The following is a 21,730-nucleotide window of genomic DNA, read 5'->3' as shown; positions in this document are numbered from 1 at the left end:
GAACCTATCTATCTCGGTCTTAAATACACTCAATGACCTGGCTTCCACAGCCTTCTGTGGCAATGAATTCCATAGATTCACCACTCTCTGGATAAAGAAGTTTCACCTCATCTCTGTTCTAAAAGGTCTTCCCTTTACTCTGAGGTTGTGCCCTCGGGTGCTAGTCTCTCCTACTAATGGAAACATCTTCCCCACGTCCACTCTATCCAGGCCTTTCAGTATTCTGTAAGTTTCAATCAGATCCCCCCTCATCCTTCTAAACTCCATCAGTATAGACCAGAGTCCTCAAACGTTCCTCAAATGTAAGCCTTTCATTCCTGGGATCATTCTCTTGAACCTCCTCTGGACCCTCTCCAGGGCCAGCACATCCTTCCAAGAATTATCCATCAGTGAGTTTGTGCTGTCTTTAAAGAGGTTAGTTTTTACATAGTCAGCTCCTCACATCCAACAAGTTCATTGTGTAAAGTCGGAACCTGGCAGCAATTTCTTTACGATACACTTATCTTACTCTCTCTTAACTAATGTCAGGCAGAGTAAACATGGGTCTCTGCCCTGTGGGGTAAAGTTGAGCTGTAGTCAACTTTTCCAACAATGACCCTCAATGTTATCTCTAGGTATATATAATGTCCCATGGTATGGCTGTATAAGCTTGTCCATAGGTTACATTTTCAGTTAAAAATGTTCCAGTTACAAAACTCTTTCAGGCCTGTCTCTGTGAGATGAAATGTGCAACCAATAGCCTGTGACCATTGAACAATCAGTCTATTCCTTTCTTCCCCAGTGATTGAGTGTTTAAATGTCTCTGTGTTTCTTTCCCTTTCCAATGGGTCATATTTGTTTTATTTTTCTAGTCACCATTTATATTGCTGAAAACGTATTTTCACAATTTTCATTTATCACTTTGTCAAAAAAATTTAGCCCACTCACACCCCAGCAAGCAAAGTTCTCCAAGATGCAGGTGCCATGACGGTCCCTCCCCCACCCACAGCTTATGCTTACAATGTACAGACAACAAAATATTGCAAATCCCACAAAAATAAATCACAACACCCATAACATTGGTTTGAAACAGAGGATGAAAGAGAGAAAGAACTTATATTTATACTGTGACATCACGATGTCCCAAAGCACTTTGCAGCCAGTTGAGTACTTTTAAAGTATAGTCACTGTTGCCACACAGTAGCCAATTTGCACACAGCAAGATCCACAAACAACAATGTTACAATAACCACAACATCTACCTATTTTAATGATGTTCGACGAGGGATAAACAGGCATCTGGGAGAACTCTACAGTTCTTCTTCAAAACGGTGCGATGAGATCTTCCATGTCCACCTAAGAGGGCGGAGAAGGTCTGGTTTAATAGCTCACCTGAAAGATGGCACCTCCGACAGTGCAGCATTGCTGCAGTACTACACTGAAATTTAAACCATGATTATGTCCATAAGTCTCTGGACTGGGGTTTGAATCAGAGCCGAGAGTGCCATGAACTGAGCCACAGCTGACACTTAATGCTATGAGTGATACACTAGTGAAAGGTACCAGCACTTGAGTCAGACTCAAGGTGTAGAATGGATACACCAGGACTGCAAGACTGGCAGATGCTCCTCATCTTCCCTCCTAGGCAACCACTGGACTGTTTTTAATTCCTTCATGGAATGTGGGCATTGCTGGCTTGAACAGCATTTTTATTGCCCATCCCTAATTGCCCTTGAGAAGGTGGTGGTGAGGTGGTGGACTGTACATCAGTCCATTGTAGCATCCAGCATTCCCCATTGCTTGAATGGACACACCATTTCTATGAGCCTCACCAGCTCTCTCAGTTGACAACGCCAATATCTAATGTATTTTGACTTCAATATATATTCTACAAAGTGCTGAAGGAAAGGCTTGCATTTATAAAGTGCCCTTCCTGATCTCAGGACATTTCAAAGTGCTTCACATCCAATCAAGTACAAAATCACTCTTTATAAACTTAGGAAACATTTACATACTGCAAGGTCCAACAAACAACAATGAAGTAAATGGCTAGATCATCTGTTTTACTGATGTTGATTGAGGGATAGCTGTTGGTTCAGACACCCAGAAAGCTCTCCTGCTCATTTTCAAATAGTGTCATTGGATATTTTACATCAAACTAAGACAGTAGACAGGACTCATTTCAACATCTCAACCAAAAGACAGGAGAACTGGTGTTGCAGCACTCCCTCAGTAATTTGCTGGAGTGTCAGCCTGAATTAACTGCTCAAGATAGAGTATGAGAAGAGACTGGCAGCAAAGGATGCAAAAGTCTTCTATAGGCATATGAATAGCAAAAGGATGGTAAGAAGAGGAGTGGGGCAGATTAGGGACCTAAAAGAGGATTTATGCATGGAGGAATTGGGCAATTGCTGAGGTGTGAAATGAATACTTTGCATCTATCTTTACCAAGGAAGAAGATGCCATCCACATCATGGTGAAAGAGGAGGTAATTCTGACACTTGATGGGCTAAAAATTGAAACAGAGAAGGTATTGAGAAGGCTGGCTGTACTTAAATTTGATAAGTAACCAGGTCCAGATGAGATGCATCCAAGAATACTGATGGACATGAGGGTGAAAATTGCAGAGGCACTGGCCATAATTTTCCAATCCTCCTAGTGGTGTCAGAGGTCTTGAGAATTGCAAATGTTTTGCCCTTGTTCAAACAAGGGTGTAAAGATAAGCTCAGCCACTGCAGGCCAATCAACTTAACCTCAGTGGTGGGGAATTTTTAGAAACAATGATTCAGAACAAAATTAATAGCCACTAGGGCAAGTGCAATTTAGTTAAGGAAAGCTAGCACGGATTTCCGAAGGACAAATTGTGTTTAACTAACCTGCTTGAATTTTTTGATGAAGGTAATACTGTTGATGTAATGTACTGTGGATTTCCAAAAGGTATTTGATAAAACACCATAATACATATTTGTGCGCAAAGTTAGAACTCAAGGACAAAAAGGGACAGTGGCAACATGGATATGAAATTGGCTGAGTGAGAGAACAGCGGTGCAGTTTCTTTTTGACTGGTGGAAGGTTTATAGTGGAGTTCCCCAGGAGTCAGTGTTAGGATCCCTGCACTTCCTGATAGGTATTAATGACCTAGAGTTTGATGTGAAGGGTGAAATTTCAAAACTTGTGAATGACACAAAACTTGGAAGGATTGTGAACTGTGAAAAGGATAATGTTAAACTTGAAAAGGACATAGACAGCTTTGTGGAATGGGCAGACAAGTGGTAGATGAAATTTAATACAGAGAAGTGTGAAGTGATTCAGTTTGGTGGGAAGAATGTGGAGCGACAAAATAAAATCAAAGGTACAATTCTAAAGGGGGTGGAGCAGCAGAGGGACTTGGGTATATATCTGCTTAAGCCCCTGAAGGTGGCAGGACAGAATGAGAGTGTGGTAAGTAAAGCATACGGTATCCTAGAATTTTTACATAGAGGCACAGAGTACAAAACAAGCAAGTTATGATGAGTCCATATAAAACACTGGCTTGGCCTCACTTGAGTATTGCATCCAGTTCTGGACACCACATGTTAGGAAGGATGTGACGGTGTTAGAGAGAATGCAGAAAAGATTCCTGAGAATGGTTCCAGGGATGAGGAACTTCAGTTACATGGATAGATTGGAGGCGCTGGATGTAGTAATTATGGTTTTATTTAGTGTGCATTGTACCTTTAAGAATAACACTTGTTAAGGAAGATCACATGATCTATAGTAACCAATAGGAGGGTAATAGGGGCTACCTCAGCAGTCAGTGCAGAAATGGAGTTGGAGTTGAAAGCACATGTGTAGTTGCTGCTGAGTATGTTGTAAATAAACTTAATATTTCCACCCAAGAAGTGTCTGCAGATCAACTCTATCATTAATAGCACAGCCCAGCCACCCTACAACAAACTGGCGATAAGGATAAAGCTTGATTTCTTTGAATAGAAGAAGTCAAGTTAAAAAGAAACCAGCACTGGTGATTTAAGTAGCAAGCTCTGTTAGCATTGAAGAAGTTATCCCCTCTTAAAATGCCACAATTTGGGAGAATTGATCCCTTTGAGCTAGCCACAGATGATTGGCTTCAATGCATAGAACGCCTCACGTTTTTTTTCAAGCAAACGAGATTACGGGGAAGAGAAGAGGTGAGTGATCCTCTTGAGTACTTGTGGGAGGAAAACCTACTGTCCGATTCAAAGTTTGATGGCCCCAGATTCGTAGAATTTTGATGAATTGGTGAACCTCGTGAAGGGTCACATTCAACCAAAGCCCTCAGTAACGATGCAGAGGTTCAGGTTTAATTCACAAAATAGAGCCCCGGGTGAGACAATTGCATGCTGCGTGGCAAATTTGAAGCACCTAATGGAACATTGTGAATTCGGTACGACTCTGAACGACATGCTCAGAGATCGTTTAGTGTGTGGTGTAAAAGAGGACACTATTCAGAAAAGATTATTGTCCAAAGTGAATCTGGATTTCAAGAAGACGCGAGAGATAGCAATGGCCATGGAAAGCACTGTAAGTGTTGAAAAGCAATACAGGGTGCGCAAAAAGGTGCTGTCCTCCACATCGGGTGGGAAACCTCAGCCAAAAGAGGCGTGATAAAGTGAGACTCTGCTGAGAAGTGGGAAACAGCCCCTGCTAGCTGAAGAATAAAGGAAAATAGCTCAGCAGCGAAATCAAAGAATAATTTTAATAGAGATGGAAACAATCAGTCTTTTAGCGATTCGCAGTTTAAAAACATGGAATGCTACTATTGTCACAGAGATGGACATGTAATGAGGCAGTGCAAGGAAAGATTCAAACAGACTTGTAAACAAAAGAAGCCCAATGAAATCTATAATGTAGAAGAGCCTGAAACAACAAATTCAGGCAGTTACTTGTTATTTAGCCTGGAAGTTGGAAAGACAGAACCAATATTTGTCACAGTGAAAGTAAATGGCAAACCTGTTAGAATGGAAGTGGACACGGGAGCTTCCACTACAGTAATTGAAGAACGTACCTTCTGATATCTGAATAATGATGAACATCAATTACGTTTAGAAGAAACATACAGGTGAAGACATTCAAGTAAAAGGCATAAGCAGATTAACTGTCCATTATGGAAGACAATCGGCAAAGCTACCCTTGACGGTGGTAGCAGGTGAAGAGCCAAGCCTCTTGGGGCGAAATTGTTTAAAGGAGATTAAGTTAAAATGGGCTGAAATTTTCCAGGTGAGAGGAAGTGGGCTACCAGAGCTACTTAGAAAGTATGATATCATCTTCAAGGACGAACTGGGGAAAATCCAGGGCCTGCAGGTCAAGATTCATGTAGGTCTGGAAGCAACCCCTCGCTTCATGATGGCGAGACCGGTGCCATATGCCCTGCAAGAAAGAGTCAACATTGAACTAAACAGATTAGAGAAACTGGGCGTTATACAAGATGTTTTGTTCTCAGAATGGGCAGCACCCATAGTCCCCGTTCTTAAACCCAACCAAAGCGTCCGAATTTGTGGGGACTACAAACTGACAATTAATAGAGTAGCTAAGCTAGATAGGCATCCCATTCCAAAAATTGAAGACCTATATGCCAAGCTGGCAGGAGGGACAATATACACAAAGCTTGACATGAGCCATGCTTATCGACAACTAGAGTTAGAAAATACCTCCAGGGAATTTGTCACAATTAATATCCACAAATCGTACCAATATACACAAGTACCTTTTGGTGTCTCTTCTGCTTGTGCCATCTTTCAGAGAACAATGGAAAGCTTACTGCAGGAACTGTCCCAGGTTGTAGCCTATTTAGACAATATATTGGTAACAGGATTAACTGAAAAAGAGTATTTGGCAAACTTAGAAGAAGTCTAAAAATGTTTCTTGCAAGCTGGAGTGCATTAAAAAAAAGTGCACGTTCCAAGCGAGGGAGGTTATCCACTTGGGTCACCGGGTAAATTCATAGAGCCTCCACCCGGTTGAGGAGAAAGTGAGAGCCATAAAAGAGGCACCTGCACCAAAGAACGCTTCAGAGCTCAAATCGTTCCTAGGAATGATCAATTATTATGGACGGTTCTTACCCAATTTGTCTACAGTGCTGGACCCCCTGCACTCTCTACTCAAAAAGAACCAATGTTGACCTTGGGAGGCACCCCAGAAAGAAGCTTTCATAAAGGTGAAACAATTGTTGCACTTGTCCAATCTATTAGTGCATCATGACCAGACGAAAGAATTGGTGCTGACGTGTGATGCATCTCCCTACGGAGTGGGAGCAGTGCTAGCTCATCGAATGGATGACAGCACAGAACAGCCACTAGAATATGTATCAAGAATGCTCACCACAGCGGAAAATGGATACTCGCAAATAGATAAAGAAGGCCTGTCCATCATTTTTGGTGTCAAGAAATTTCACCAGTACGCACACGACCGCCATTTTATAAACATTTTGGGCCACAAACCATTGCTAGGGTTGTTTAGTGAGGACAAGGCTATACCACCCATAGCCTCAGCAAGAATACAATGATGGACTTTAATTCTGGCAGCATATGAACACACTTTCGTACATAGGCCTGGCAATCAAATTACAAACTCCGATGCCCTTAGTCGTTTGCCTTTAAAAGAAAATGATGCCCTCCTCAAGGAGCTGGCATGTCCCAGTTCCACAGGAACTTGCTTTACTGTTAAGTTTCTTAGATTCCTTGTCGATATGTGCTCGACATATCAAAGACTGGACACTTCGGGACCCAGTCCTATCTCAGCCATGAGGACAAGTGCGACATGGTTGGTCACAGGAGCCCATAGCTGACGAAATCAAACCGTACTTCAACAGAAGTCATGCAATAACCAGCCAGATAGCATCTTATTGTGGGGAGCACAAGTGATAGTTCCTCTAAAGGGAAGGGAGAAACTTTAAATTGAACTACACAGTGTCCATCCTGGAATTTCCTGAATGAAGACTATATCATGCAGTTGTCTATGTTGGCCTGGAATGGATGGCGAAATAGAGAGTTTAGTAAAGCACTGTGTGCAATGGCAGCAACTGCAAAAGTTGCCATTGACAGCTCCGTTATACCCATGGGAGCGGCTATGTAGATCCTGGGCGCAGTTACACATTGACTATGTTGGACCTTTCCTGGGAACAATGTTTCTGCTCATTGTCGATGCCCATTCAAAATGGTTTTACATATATGAGGTGAAGTCACCAACGATGGCTGCTACGTTTGAGGAACTACATCAGGGGCAGAATTTTCTGGCTAGTGGGCGGGTGGAGCAGGAGCAGGCACGGGCGGGCGCAGACCCGATCGCTGCCTGCGATCGGGTCCACGCTGCCATTTTATGTGGGCAGGCCAATTAAGGCCCACCCAGCATGAACCGCGGCTCCCGAGGATAGCGGGAGTGGGCGGATGGTGGTGGGACTACAATGACTGCCAGGTCCAATGGCGACCCGGCGGCCTGTTTTAAAAAAGCTGCTGCAGCCTTTCAAAGGCTGTGAATCATGGTTACTGGAAGGGCTCCCCAGAGCGCTGCTGGTGAGCAGGCCAGGCAGGAGGGTAGGGCAGGGGGGCACTGTGCCCTTCATATTTCGGACGATTGCCTTGCTGCCCTCCTCAAGGAGGTGGCAGCACGGTGGGAGGTCCTCGCACCCCAGGACGGGAGGAGGAGGCCCCCCCACATGGCCAAACGTGCCTGGGAGGAGGTGGCGGAGATAGTGAGCTCCCACGACGTGGTGCGACGCACATGGATCCAGTGCCACAAGCGCTTCAATGATCTCTTGCACTCGGGAAGGGTGAGTACCATGTTGGCATTGGTCACTTAACCCAGCAGGTCAGCTTTCCCCCCTTGGCGCATCACCCTCCACACACACAACCCCCCCTCCCCACCGCCCGCCACCCACCCCCAAGTCTGAGTGTAGTGACTGCATTGAATCATTGATGGCATGTGTCCTTCGCTGGGTGGGCCAGCAGATATTGCCCATTCCGAGGTCACCCTGAGAGGGTGGTGATCAGATGGGTTCTGTGCCCGCAGCATGTGGTACACTGAGACCCACATGACTGTTCTGGGGACAACCTGGAGGAGCTGCACCGAGGCGCAGTGCTGGAACTCCAGGACATGTCAAAGTCAGGGTGATGACATGCTGGGAGGGGAGCTTCAAGGTGGTGTTGGCACCAATCGATCTACCGCTCTCTGCACTCCACGTGCTTGTGCCTCCTTGCTATGGAAGGTTAGACCGTGTGGTGCCAAATATGACGTAGGCAGCATTTGGCCAAGGTGGGGGGAACAGGCTTGGCATCTTTGTGTGAGTGTTCGGCAGCAGTGGGGTGAGGAGGCACTGGAGCCCTGCAATGTCCCACTATGGTTGGGGAGGGCCTTCTGCAAAGAGAATCCAGGTACAAGTAGCACTAATCAATGCTCTTCTCTCCATTTCAGGAGAAGAATGCACATAATGCCACTGAGCAGGTGAGGACTGGTGGAGGGCTGGCCCGGGTGGCGATGCTTAGCCGGTTTGAGCAGGAGGCCCTAGATCTGGAGAGGTGCCATGTGCCCAGGTCCACCGCTGTCAGTGAGGCTGTGGTGCCACAGGTGTATGCCCAGCAGTGAGGTCACCATCTTCCGACTAGGTACTTTACAGCCTTCCGGACTGAATATTGAGTTCAACAACTTTAGATCATGAACTCTCTCCTCCTTCTCCACCCACTTTCCAATCCCCCTTTTTCCAATAATTTACATATATTTTTCTTTTCTCACATATTTCCATTATTTTTAAATGTATTTCCATCCAATGTTTTATCTCTACCTTTTAGCCTATTTCAATGCCCCCCCACCCCACCCCCACTAGGGCTATCTGTACCTTGCTCGTCCTGCTTTCCACCCTTAATGTCTTCATTAGCACATTTCTTAGCCAATATCACCACCGTCAACACCTCTTTGTCCTTTTGTCTATGACATCTTTTGGCAATCTCCACCTATCACTGGCCCTCTATCCAGCTCTACCTGCCCCACCCCCTCTTAAACCAGCTTATATTTCACCTTTTCTATTTTTCCTTAGTTCTGATGAAGAGTCATTCAGACTCGAAACGTTAACTGTATTCCTCTCCGCAGATGCTGTAAGACCTGCTGAGTTTTTCCAGGTATTTTTGTTTTTGTGAAGTCACCATCATTCTCCCAGCAGCCAGGGCAGTGCTGAATGTTCAGTGATTGAAGTTTGCAACATGTCTTGGCCATTGCTTATGAAAAGATGAGCACATAATGATCCAGGGGACAGCGATGCACATTGACATTGTCTCCATGTTAACAAATCAAATGTCCTTGTTCTTCCTTTCAGCATCAGTGGAGCAGGGCTGGGAGGAGGAGCAGCAGAGACCCCCTCTCACACCTGAGGGCCCTGAAGTCTCGGACTCACCAGCGTCACACCATCTCTGCCAGGCGGGCACCAGCACAGATACTAGCACCTCAGGGGGAATTAAATCATCGGCTAGTGTCCCAGGGCACAGCGGTGAGGGCACTTCACAGTCGCTGGAGGAGCTGGCAGAGACAGAGAGCGCCCATGGTGCCAGCAGTTGGAGGACTGCAGGGAACCAGGCACATGCTCAGTCGGTGCCTGATGATGACCCTCTGGAGTCGTCCACGATGCAGCAAACGCAGGAAATGCGGCTGGGTGTGCGGGAGCATCTGGGGGAGATACATGAAGCTATGCTTGGCTTGGTGTCCGTGGTGGAGGAATCTACGTGGACCATCGCCGATGCAATGAGCCTCATGGCCGAGCGCCATGCGTCCTCCATGGAGAGAGTGGCGACTCTCGAGGAGAGGCTCCTCCAGGAGACCAATCAGGGCTTCCTGGGGATGCGCTTGGACCAGCAAGCCCTCAGCTGGTCATTGCCAATGTGGGAGATGGTCTGGGAACCCAGCTCGGTGCCCATCCATCCACTGTGAGCAGAGAGGTCCGAAGCGACCTCACGTCGGTGCAACAGCTGCCTGGCATCTCTGTGGGCACCTCTCAGGGTGCTCGCGATGAGGGTGGCAGCTCCTCCGCCCCTCTCCCAGTGACCATTGCATCTGATGAGGCTGCGATGACTGGGGAGATGCCAGCTGTAGAACTGAGTGATTTTCTGAGGGACATTCAGCTTTATTGACAAGGCCCTTAGTTAATGTTCCTATCCAGGCAGATTTTGCACTCAGGCATCGAGTATGGAGCCTGCAGCACAGGCTTGTCCTGCAGGTCCATATGTGGTGTGCTAGCTGAAGGTTCGGTTGATTAAAGCCTCCCGGGTGTCCCTGTCTCCCTGGAGTATGCCTGGGTCAGTGTCTACCCCCTCAGCATTTCCCTGTGCGTGCTCATCCTTGGACTCACTGCTGGACTCCTGGAGAGGAAGCAAGAGGTATCTGCCAGCACTGTCGAGGCCTTCCATGCCTGGTGGGCACCACGGGGGCTGAGATGCTTTATCAACCCCCTTAATCACATTTTGGTTTGATGTTTGTAAGTTTCCTTTAAAATTTGTCTTTGGGTTTTTAGTTACCTTAATTTAGGGGCTGTGTTTATTTTATCCCTCATTTTGTCAATTTAGTTTATTTGGTGGACTCCAAAAAAGAGTTACATCTTCTTTGTCCATAGCATTGCCCCTTTCCAGCGCAAGATTGTGCAGAGTGCAGCATGCAACCACTATCTGCGACACACGATCTGGGGGGTAATGGAGTGCGCCCGCTGAGCAATCCAGGCATCGGAAGCGCATCTTGTGAAGATCGCTGGTTCTCTCCACCACAGCCCTTGTGGAGGCATGGCTCCTATTATACCACTGCTCTGTTCTTGGATGGCGGAGAGGCGTCATGAGCCACCTTCTGAGGGGAAACCTCCAGTGGAGAGTTCAGCTCCCATCCCCAGGCTAAGGGAAGGCTTCCTGAAACCTGCAGGCCCAAAATGATTCTTCACTGCAGAGTGCTGATCTGTGAGTCCAGTCCAAGCAGCTGGTATGCGTTTTGAAGTATTGCAGCTCACACAGGCAAGTGTCAGTAACTTTGAAAATTAAATATTTCACAGAGCACACTCGCGACCCCACTGAGCCCTCTTATCCCACCCGTGGATGAGGTTTATACAAATGTGTCCTACCCGCCTGCCTGTTGTGACTGTGCGACAACCTAAAGGCCCAAAAAATCGCCATCAATTGGTGCCTCAAGGGTCTTAAGTGGCCTGTTAATTAGTGACAGGCACACATCAGATATCATCACACGTCCACCCAATGAAATATCGCGATGGCACGCGGTGACATCGGGACGCTCGTCCGCGTCACCGCGTGTCATTTTACGCATTGGCGTGTGGATCCCGCCCCCGCATGCCAATGAGGAAATTCTGCCCCAGAGCTTTGCCATTCACGGACTACAGAAGCTGTCATTTCCCGATAATGGCACAGCATTTGTGAGTGCTGAGTTTCACTGGTTTATCAGTCTCAACGGATGTGATAACTGCATCGTACCACCCTTGTCATCCAGCAGCCATCCATCCAGTCAGGCTGGAGCGCTGAAGAGCCCCAGCACCTGGCAGTGTCTGAGGACGTAGGCATCGTGGGAGCTGCCTGGGTACCTTGCACAGGCTTGTAGAATCAGCATCCTGAGATCACACACTATCTGCACCTTCATGGAGTGGAAGCCCTTCCTGTTGACGAAGGCACCGGGCTCACCTGCTGGTGCCTTGATGGCCACATGTGCACAGTCTATTGCACCCTGGACGCGGGGGAAGCCAGCAATGGCCGCGAAGCCTCTGGATCACTGTGTCTGGCTAGTCTGGTCCCAGCCGTGGTGGATGAAGGTCAATGCATGCCTGAATAGAGTGTCTGTAACCTGCTTGACACAAGTGTGGACAGCTGATTTGGAGACACTGCAAAGATCACCCACTGACCCCTGGAAGGAGCCAAAGGCATAGAAGTTGAGGGCAGCTGTGACCTTTAGAGTCACTGGCATGAGATGTCCACCCACACAGTTCGCGGAGATCTCAGACCCAATCACCTGACAGATATAGTTGACTGTCTCCCTGGAGAGACGGAGCCTCCTTCGGCACTGCATCTCAGACATATTGAGGTAGCTGCTTCGCCGCCTATATACCCTGGCAGCAGGATAGCGGTGTCTTCTGTGGCCCCTTCTGCCTTGGACTACCTCTTGGCCCTGCGCCCCTTGTGCCTGCGTCTCTCCTCCCAAAGGTGGCTTCCCCGGAGGCTGAATGTGCACTCCTGGCCTCCCTCTAGCTCTCCCTTCCTCCTCAGAGAAGGTGCCTCGAGTGGAGAGTTCAGCTCCCATTCCCAGGCTAAGGGAAGGCCTCCTGAAACCTGCAGGCCCAAAATGATTCTTCACTGCAGAGTGCTGACCTGTGAGTCCGGTCCAAGCAGCTGATATGCGTTTTGAAGTATTGCAGCTCACACAGGCAAGTGTCAGTAACTTTGAAAATTAAATATTGCACAGAGCACACTTGCGACCCCACTGAGCCCTCTTATCCCACCCGTGGATGAGGTTTATACAAATGTGTTCTACCCGCCTGCCTGTTGTGACTGTGCGACAACCTAAAGGCCCAAAAAATCACCATCAATTGGTGCCTCAAGGGTCTTAAGTGGCCTGTTAATTAGTGACAGGCACACATCAGATATCATCACACGTCCACCCAATGAAATATCGCGATGGCATGCGGTGACATCGGGACGCTCGCCCGCGTCACCGCGTGTCATTTTACGCATTGGTGTGTGGATCCCACCCCCGCATGCCAACGAGAAAATTCTGCCCCGGAGCTTTGCCATTCATGGACTACAGAAGCTGTCATTTCCCGATAATGGCACAGCATTTGTGAGTGCTGAGTTTCACTGGTTTATCAGTCTCAACGGATGTGATAACTGCATCGTACCACCCTTCCTCAAACAGACTGCCTGAAAGGGTGGTTCAAACGTTCAAGACAGGCATGAGAAGGCTAACTGGTGATTCCTTGGCAACCAAGCTAGCACGCTTTCCTTTACATTACAGGACTATCCCTCACACAATGACAGGTGTCACACCTGTGGAGTTATTGTTGAAACCCCGTCTCAGGCTGAGATTGAGCATGATAATGTCGAATTTAGAGGGGAAGGTGGAAAGGAATCAGGGAAGCCAGAAAACTGGACACGATTGGCATAGCTGCGAGAGGAAATTTACCGTGGGAGTGCCGGTATCCGTGAGAAACTTCTGGGAAGGACCAAAGTGGTTACCGGGTGAAATAAGTGCAGTGACTGGACCCCTATCTTATCACATGGAGGTGGAAGGCCGAATCATCCATAAACATGTGGCCCATTTAAGGAAGAGAGAGACAAAGCACCAAGATTTGGTTCCGCCGCTAGCCATGACTGGGTCTGCATTTCCTGTTGTGGATACTCAAACCAGGACAGACTTGTCTGATGTTCCTGTAAGAGTTGAGGATACAGAACTGCAAGTGCCCACTGAAGCACCTGATGTTCAGGCAACTCCGGAAAAGGAGGTTCCTGACAAAGAATCTGAAGTTGTGGAACTGCGATGTTCCACTCGCACCAGGAAACCACCTGAGAGACTTAACTTGTAAATTCCTCACTCAGTGTAAATATTATGTTGTCTTGAAAAATATGTACTTGTAAATATAATTTATATAGCCAAGTTAAAGGGGGAGGAATGTAGTAATTATATTTTTATTTAGTGTACAATGTACCTTTAAGAATAATACTTGTTATGGAAGATCACATGATCTGTACAAAAGAACATAAGAAATAGGAGCAGGAGTAGGCCATTCAGCCCCTCAAGCCTGCCCTGCCATTCAATAATACCATGTTGATCTACTCCAGGTCGCAACTCCTCTTTCGTGCCAGCACCTCATAGCCCTCAGCTCCCCAATATTTCAAAAATCTATCTACCTCCTCTTTAAATACTTTCAGTGATCTAGCCTCCGCTACTCCCTGAGGTAGAGAATTCCAGACATTCACTACCCTCTGAGAGAAGAAATTCCTTTGCATCTCAGTTTCAAATGAGTGTCCCCTTATTCTGTAACTGTGTCCCTGAGTTTGAGATTCCCCCATTAGTGGAAACATCTTCTCAACATCTACCCTGTAGTAACCAATAGGAGAGTAGCAGGGGCTACCTCAGCGGTCAGTGTAGAAATGGAGTTGGAGTTGAAAACACATGTGTAGTTGCTGCTGAGTATGTTGTAAATAAATGTAATGCTTCCACTTAAGAAGTGTCTACAGATCAACTGTATCATTAATAGCACAACTCGGCCATCCTACAACACTGGGGCTGTTCTCCTTGGAGAAAAGAAGGAAGGGAGGAGATTTGATAGAGGTATTCAAAAGCATGAGAGGTCTGGACAGAAAGGTAGGGAGAAACCGTTCCCATTGGTGGAAAGATTGAGAACAAGAGGCACAGATTTAAGTGTAATTGGCAAAAGAAGCAATGGGGATATGAGGAAAAGAGTGAGTGAGGGTGTATTGGAGGCAGATTCAATTGAGGCATTCAAAAGGGAATTGGATCATTATCTAAAAAGGAAATAATTGCCGAGCCATGATGAAAAGGCAGGGGAGTGACAGTAGGTGAATTGCTCTTTCAGAGAGCCAGCATGGATACGATGGGCTGAATGGCCTCCTTCTGTGTTCTAATCATTCTGTGATTCTATCTCTCTCGAGTGGGACCTGAGCTTATAACCTCCAGATTCAGTGGCAAGTGTGCTATCACAAGGGTATAGCTGAGACTGGACCCTTTCCTTTCCTCCCCTAAACAGTAATCAGTTAGTTGGTCAGTACTTTCCCCAATGGTTCAGTAAGTGGTTGCGTTGTGTTATGTGGTGCTAAACCATATTAAATAGAAGGTCTTAAAATCGCTACTTGCCAAAAACTGGAGAGCTTCCAGCATCCTTGGAACTTTATCAGCATTTGAAGAGGAAAGAGAGAAAGTGTGCTAAAACTGGAAGAAAAATTAAGAAAATTTATAACTCTTAACCTTGCTACAGACAGCAATAGTCTGGCATTTGCTGTTATGCAGGGGCCAACATATAGAGAAATAGTAAAATCAACAATCTAAGTCAAAGTGTGCCATATTCTGTAATGTGTCCAGTTGACTAATTTGAGCAAATTTTATTGTTTAATCGTTGCCACCCAGTACTTTACTTTGTTCTTAATTTGAAACCCTGTCCACTGTCACCCTCTGCTGACTGGAGTTAATAATAAGATTAATGAATGTTCCTCTTGGAAAGGATGAAACAGAAGAACAGTGTGCCACTGTAACATGGGTGTGTGTGTGTGTGCATGCGTATATGTGACTCTTTGGGTGGGATCGTCCCAGATTTGCACTAAGTGGGTTAGCGGGCGGGTAAAACAGCATTTTACCCGCTGGCCGTAATGGCAGGTTTCCACGCCGTGTCTTCCCAATCCCGCCACATTATTTATGCATTCCTAGGAAACACACCATTTCAATGGCAGGCAGGCTCTCATTCGCCCGCTTGCCATCACCTCATAGCTTCATCACGCCGGGCGCCATATTTAAAGTCCAGCCACACACATCTCAGTGCTTCTAGACCATGGCTGCTGCATGGAAGATGTCCACGAAAGGCAAGAAGACTGCAGCCCCCAGGTTTAGTGACGCATCACTGGAACACCTTTTGGATGCCGTGGATGCCCACCGTGATGTCCTCTACCCGCACTCTGGCCGTAGGATGGGCAGTGGCATTACCAATCAGGCATGGGTGGTGGTGGCAGTAGTGGTCAGCACCAATGCCCTGCAAAAGAGGACAGCCACCCCAGTGCTGCTACAGGGTGAATGGCCTCTGCCATTCCGCCAGGATAAGTCACTCTTCTCGGTGGAGGTGCCGACATTAGGCTCCTCACTCACTTTGAGGAGTGTGCCATTGCGCTGACTGGCGAGGACGTGGACAGTGCCTGAGGCGACAGTGAGGTCGGCGGTTAACACCCACATGAGGATCCTGCACCACAGCATTCCTCTCTCAACGCAGCTGTGAGAGAACTGTACAACGCAACTCTCCTGCTTTTGACTCTGCTGCCATGCACTAATTATCTCTGCTTTGGCTCACAGGGAGATCTGCCAAGCAATTGACACCCTCAGCCAACTAGTCCCTCAGCTTCATCCAGGTCCTCATCTGCAGCCAAGAGGACATCTCCTCCAGTGAAGAGGTGGAAATAAGCAGCCTGGAAGACCCGTCACCGCAGAGGGAGCAGCCGGTCCATGAGTGATTCTGGAGGGAGTGTGTGTGTGTGTGTGTGTGTCAGGGCCTTTTGGAGCCTCATGCAAGCACTTTCCCATGCACACAGCTCTTTCACATTTCACACTTATCTCAATGTCCTGGGCATTTTGACAGCTTCTACTGGGGTTTGCTTTCAGTTGTCCATCTAAGTTGACCTGCATCTCCGTCCATCCACTGATCACATTCCCATGCAGCACATGATCTCGCCCACCACGACACTCATTTCACTCTTGATTTAGCAAGCATGGCCTTGTTTCACTGCATTCACATTCACCTCCCTGACCTCCTCCCTCCCACTCCCATGGTCCACGTCTGCCTCCAGGTCCCCAACAACCACCCTCGCCGTCCCTTTTACCACTACCGTTGAACCCTCACCCGCCCACCCTACCGCCTCACTCTGTCCTCGGTCATTCTTACCCTTCTTCCACACCACGCTGTGGTAACTATGGTTTTATCTAATGTGTAGTATACCTTTAAGAAGGATGTTACAATGGAAGATCACATGACTTTGTGTAACCTATAGAGGAGTAGTGTGGGCTAACTCTGTAGTTAGTTAGCAGTTAGTTGGAAGTCAGTAGCCTGTAAGTGAGCAGCAGAAGTATGTAGATAGAGTTTTGTGTAGAAACACATGTGTAGCTGCTGAGTAACTTGTAAATAAACAGAATGCATTCCACCTCAGAAGTGTCTGCTGAACTACTCTATCTAAAGTACCAACTTGGTCACCCCGCAACAAGTATGCAAGTGTGACGCGCAAGTCACCATAAACTGATTGAGTCACAACAACCTGGCGACGAGGATAAAACGAGGATAAAATGAGGATAAAGCGGAGACCCAACAAACTTGCGACAAGGACACAGCAAACCAGTGACAAGGAGGAAGCGATGTTAGAAGATACAATGAGCTAGCGTCAAGAGTAAAATCATGAAGGAAATTAAAAGAATCAAAATCGGGCTGTACCTTGCACAGTCAGAATAAGTAGAACTTTCCGTTCAAATTGTCGAAGCAATACCCTCAAAGCATGCCACATTCAGGAGAATTGATCCATCCGATCCATCCATGGATGATTGGTCTCATTATATTGTACGCCTCGCGTTCTATTCCCAAGCAAACAACATTATGGGAGAAGAAAAGAGGTGGGTGATCCCCTTATCTACATGTGGGAATAAAGCCTATGGCTTAATTTGAAGTTTGATGGCATCCAGTGCCTTAGATTCAAAAGCTTTTGATGAATTGGTGGACTTTGTGAAGGGTCATTACCAGCCAAAGCCCTTGATAATGATGCAACACCAAGTATAATTCAAGAAATCGAGCCGCGGGGAGACAGTTGTTTGGTATGTGGCAATTTGAAACAGTTAACAGAACATTGGCAGTTTGGTACATCTTTAAACAGCATGCTCAGAGATCGTTTAGTGTGCGGTCTGAATGAGGACACAATTCAGAAGAGATTACTGTCCGAAACAAATTTAGATTTTAAGAAGGTGCTAGAGATAACACTGGCCATGGAAAGCACAGTAAGGGATTTGAAATTCATACAGGGAGCACAAAATAGCACCGTCCTCCATATTAGGAGGGAAGCCCCAGCCAAAAAGGGCACAAAAAAGCTAACAGAAAAATAAAAGAATTCACTCAGCAGCTAAAATATGGAATAATGGCAACAGAGGTGGAAATAAGCAGACTAGTAATGATTGGCAGTTTAAAAAAATAAAATGTTTTTATTGTCATTGAAATGGACACATAATGAGACAGTGCAAGGAAAGAATCAGGCAGACTTTCAAGCAAAAGAGAAAACCCTGTGAGATTTACAGTGTAGAAGAGCCTGAAGCAACAGATTCAGATAATTATTCATTATTTAATTTGAAGGTAGGGAAAACAGAGCCAATTTATGTAACAGTAAAAGTGAATGGCAGACCTATTCATATGGAAGCGGACACAAGAGCTTCCACTACAATGATTGGTGAGCATATCTTTCAATATTTGAAGAATGGAGAACATGACTTAAATTTGGAAGAAACTGATGCCAAATTAAAAACTTACACGGGTGAAGACATCCAAGTCAAAGGCAGAAGTAGAGTTACTGTCCCTTACGGGAGCCAATCGGTAAAACTACCAGTGTTGGTATTGAGAAGTAGAGGACCAAGCCTCCTAGAGCAAAACTGACTGAGGGAAATCAACCTTGATTTGTCACGGAGATTCCAAAAAGGAAACTGAAAACATTCCTGTTTTGAAAAAGTGTGTAAGGGTTCAACGACTGAAGAGAAGCAGGCTATCTTAAATCAGAACATGGTAGAACAGCAAAAGGAACTCAAAGAGACCCTGCTTCATGACAGAGCTCAAGACGAGGTGAGCAACCTCTGAAAGGAAGAAGAAAACTTGCTGAACGACCTTCAGACATGACAAGGTTCCCTCAGGTCTAAGTTTGTACCACTGGAAAAGTATGAAAAGCAACAGAAAGAATTCAACACTTCCCTGAATGAACTGAAGGATGAGTTGGCAGACAAGACACAGCAATGCTCAATTTTCCAGGAGGCAGCAAACAAATACAAAAAAGAGATGGAAGAGCTGAAGAACCAGCTACATGAAGCCAAAGAGGCTTTGGAGGCAAAAGTCACAGAAATTTCCAAGAAGTTAACAAATGATGAAATCCTGGGAGACTCAACCACTGATTTCACTCAAGTCGAGCTTGCATCTGAGAGTAGTCTGGCCAATAGGGAAGTCAAAAAGAAAGTCGAGATTAAAGTTAATATTAAAAAGATGAAGGCCCATTGAAAGAAGACACAGAAACACAAAGAGGGCACTGATCCTGGCAGCATATGGTATACTTTTGTACATAGGCTTGGAAATCAAATTGCAAACGCCAATGCACTGAGTCGCTTACCTCTACAAGAAAATGATGAAGATGCCCCAGTTCCACAAGAACACATGTTATTGTTAAATTTCTTCGATTCATCACCGATATGTGCTAGACAGATCAGATATTGGACAAGTAGGGACCCAGTCCTATCCCAAGTACGAGAACAAGTGCTTTAGGGTTGGTCACAAGAGCCTTTATCTGACGAAATGAAACGTACTTTAACAGAAGACATGAAATAACCAGCTAGGATGGTATCCTATTGTGGGGAGCACGAGTGATTGTTCCTCCAAAGGGAAGAAAGGCATTATTAAGCTCAATCTTGTCCTGAGACAGCGTTTCATTATTAATTCTACAGGTGTGACACCTGTTGTGTGAGGGGTGGTCCTATAATGAAAAAGAAAGCATGCTAGTTTGGTTGCTAAGATATCTCAAGTTAAATTTTTCATGCCAGACTTGAACGTTTGAACTGCTCTTTCAGCCAATCCATTTGAGGAAGGGTGAAACGGTGAAGTTTTCACGAGTTATACAGTTGAGGTTGATAAACCGTTGAAACTCAGCACTTGTAAATGCTGTGCCATTATCAGATATGACCACTTCTGGTTGTCCATTAATTGTAATACTTTGAGGTAGCTTCTCAATTGTAGCAGAAGACGTTGGTAACTTCACCTCACATATGTCCATCCATTTTGAGTGTGCATCTACAATGAGCAGAAACATTTTACCCATGAAAGGTACCACATAGTCAATGTGTAATCGTACCCATGGCCTTCCTGGCCACTCCCAAGGGTGTAACAGAGCTGTTGAAGGTAACTTTTGCAATTGCTGACACGGCACACAATTCACCACTAAACTCTATTTCTCCAAACATTCCAGGCCAGCATAGATAGCTATGTGCTAAGGTCTTCATTCAGGATATTCCTGGAAGGTGGAAAGGAGTCAGGGAAGTCAGAAAACTGGACATGACTGGCATAGTCATGAGAGGAAATTTACCGTGGGAGAAACGGTATATGTGAAGAACTTTGGAGAAGGACCAAAGTGGTTACCAAGTGAAATAAGTGCAGTGACTGGACCTCTATCTTATCACATAAAGGTGGAAGACTGAGTCATATGGAGACATGTGGATCATTTGAGGAAGAGAGAGACAAATCATCCATAAATTATTCCATTAGTGTTTAAAACCAAGTCAACGTTTCCTGTTGAGAGAACTCAACCTAGTACAGATGTGTCTGAAATGCCTGTTGTACCTACAAGAGTTGAGGAAACAGATGTGCAGGTAATCACCGAAGAACCTGATGTTCAGAGAACTCCAGAAAATGAGATTCCTAACGAAGCGTCTGAAGTTGTAGAGCTGAGATTTTCTACATGTCTAAGGAAACCCCCAGAAAAACTGGATTTGTAAATTACTTATCTGTGTAAATAATTTGCTATTTTGAATAGATTGTGATTGTAAATGTATAAAAAAAAATTACTAGTAAAGGGGGAGGGATGTGGCAACTATGGTTTTATCTAATGTGTAGTATACCTCTAAGAAGAATGTTATAATAGAAGATCACATGGCCTTGTGTAACCAATAGAGGAGTAGCGTGGGCTAACTCTGTAGTTAGTTAGTAGTTAGTTTTGAGTCAATAGTCTGCAAGTGAGCAGCATAAGTATGTAGGTAGAGCTTGGTGTAGAAACACACATGGGAACCTTGTAAATAAACACAATGTGTTCCACCTAAGAAGTGCCTGGTGAACTATTCTATCCAAAGTACCAACTCAGTCACCCTGCAACAAGCGTGCAAGTGTGATTCACAAGTCACCATAAAATGGCAACTGAGTCACAACACACACCCACCCTCAGTTCATTCCCCAGGAGGCAGACATGAACCTATCCAACCCCTCCCATACACGTTCAACTACACATCCCCCCCTCCATACCCCTTCTCCGCTCTGCACCCCTTCCCCCTTCGCACTCCTTCCCCCCCTTCGCAGCCCCTCCCCCCATGGAACCCTCCCCCCCACCAGAACCACTTCCCCCTCCCAATCCTCCCACCACCCTGCCGGATGCCCCCCCCAACCCCCGCTTAGTCTCTCCTTCCTGACTCCTTCCTCCACCCTTACCTCTTCCGCCACCTTAGTCCCACTCCCCTCTCGACCCCTTCCTTCAGCCTTACCTCTTCCTCCAGCTTCACTTCCTCCAGCCTGCTTCTACCCCCTTCCTGACTCCTTCCTCCACTCTTACTTCTTTCTCCACCCTTACTCCCTCTCCTCTCCACACCTCTCCCTCCCTCGGACACACTCTCCTCTCCAAACCCATTCCTCCCCCTTGATACACTCCCTTCTCCACACCCTTTCCCTTGCACCTTCCACCTTCCTTACACCTACCTCCCTGTTGCCCCCTCCTCCCCCGTTCACCCTCCCCCCTCCCAAACTCACCCCATCCTGACACCTTCATTCCTCCTCTCCCAACCTTACCCCACCCTGACACCTTCATTCCCCCCTCCCAACCTCACCACCTCCCTGACACCTCTTCCTCTCCCAGCCGATCCTAGCCCTTCCTCTCCCACCCTGTCAACCATCATCCATTGTGAGCAGACCCTCAACGGTGATTTTCCACCTTCCGTGAGCTTCTTCGCAGAAGAGCCATGTCCATGTGAATCCACCCAGAATGCCATGACATTCCTCCAGTGTGCCGTT

This window comes from Cetorhinus maximus, chromosome 8 (assembly GCF_964194155.1).
Source record: "Cetorhinus maximus chromosome 8, sCetMax3.hap1.1, whole genome shotgun sequence".
Classification (NCBI taxonomy): domain Eukaryota; kingdom Metazoa; phylum Chordata; class Chondrichthyes; order Lamniformes; family Cetorhinidae; genus Cetorhinus; species Cetorhinus maximus.
The sequence above is the reverse complement of the archived record's forward strand: the minus strand, read 5'-3'. Positions refer to the sequence as shown.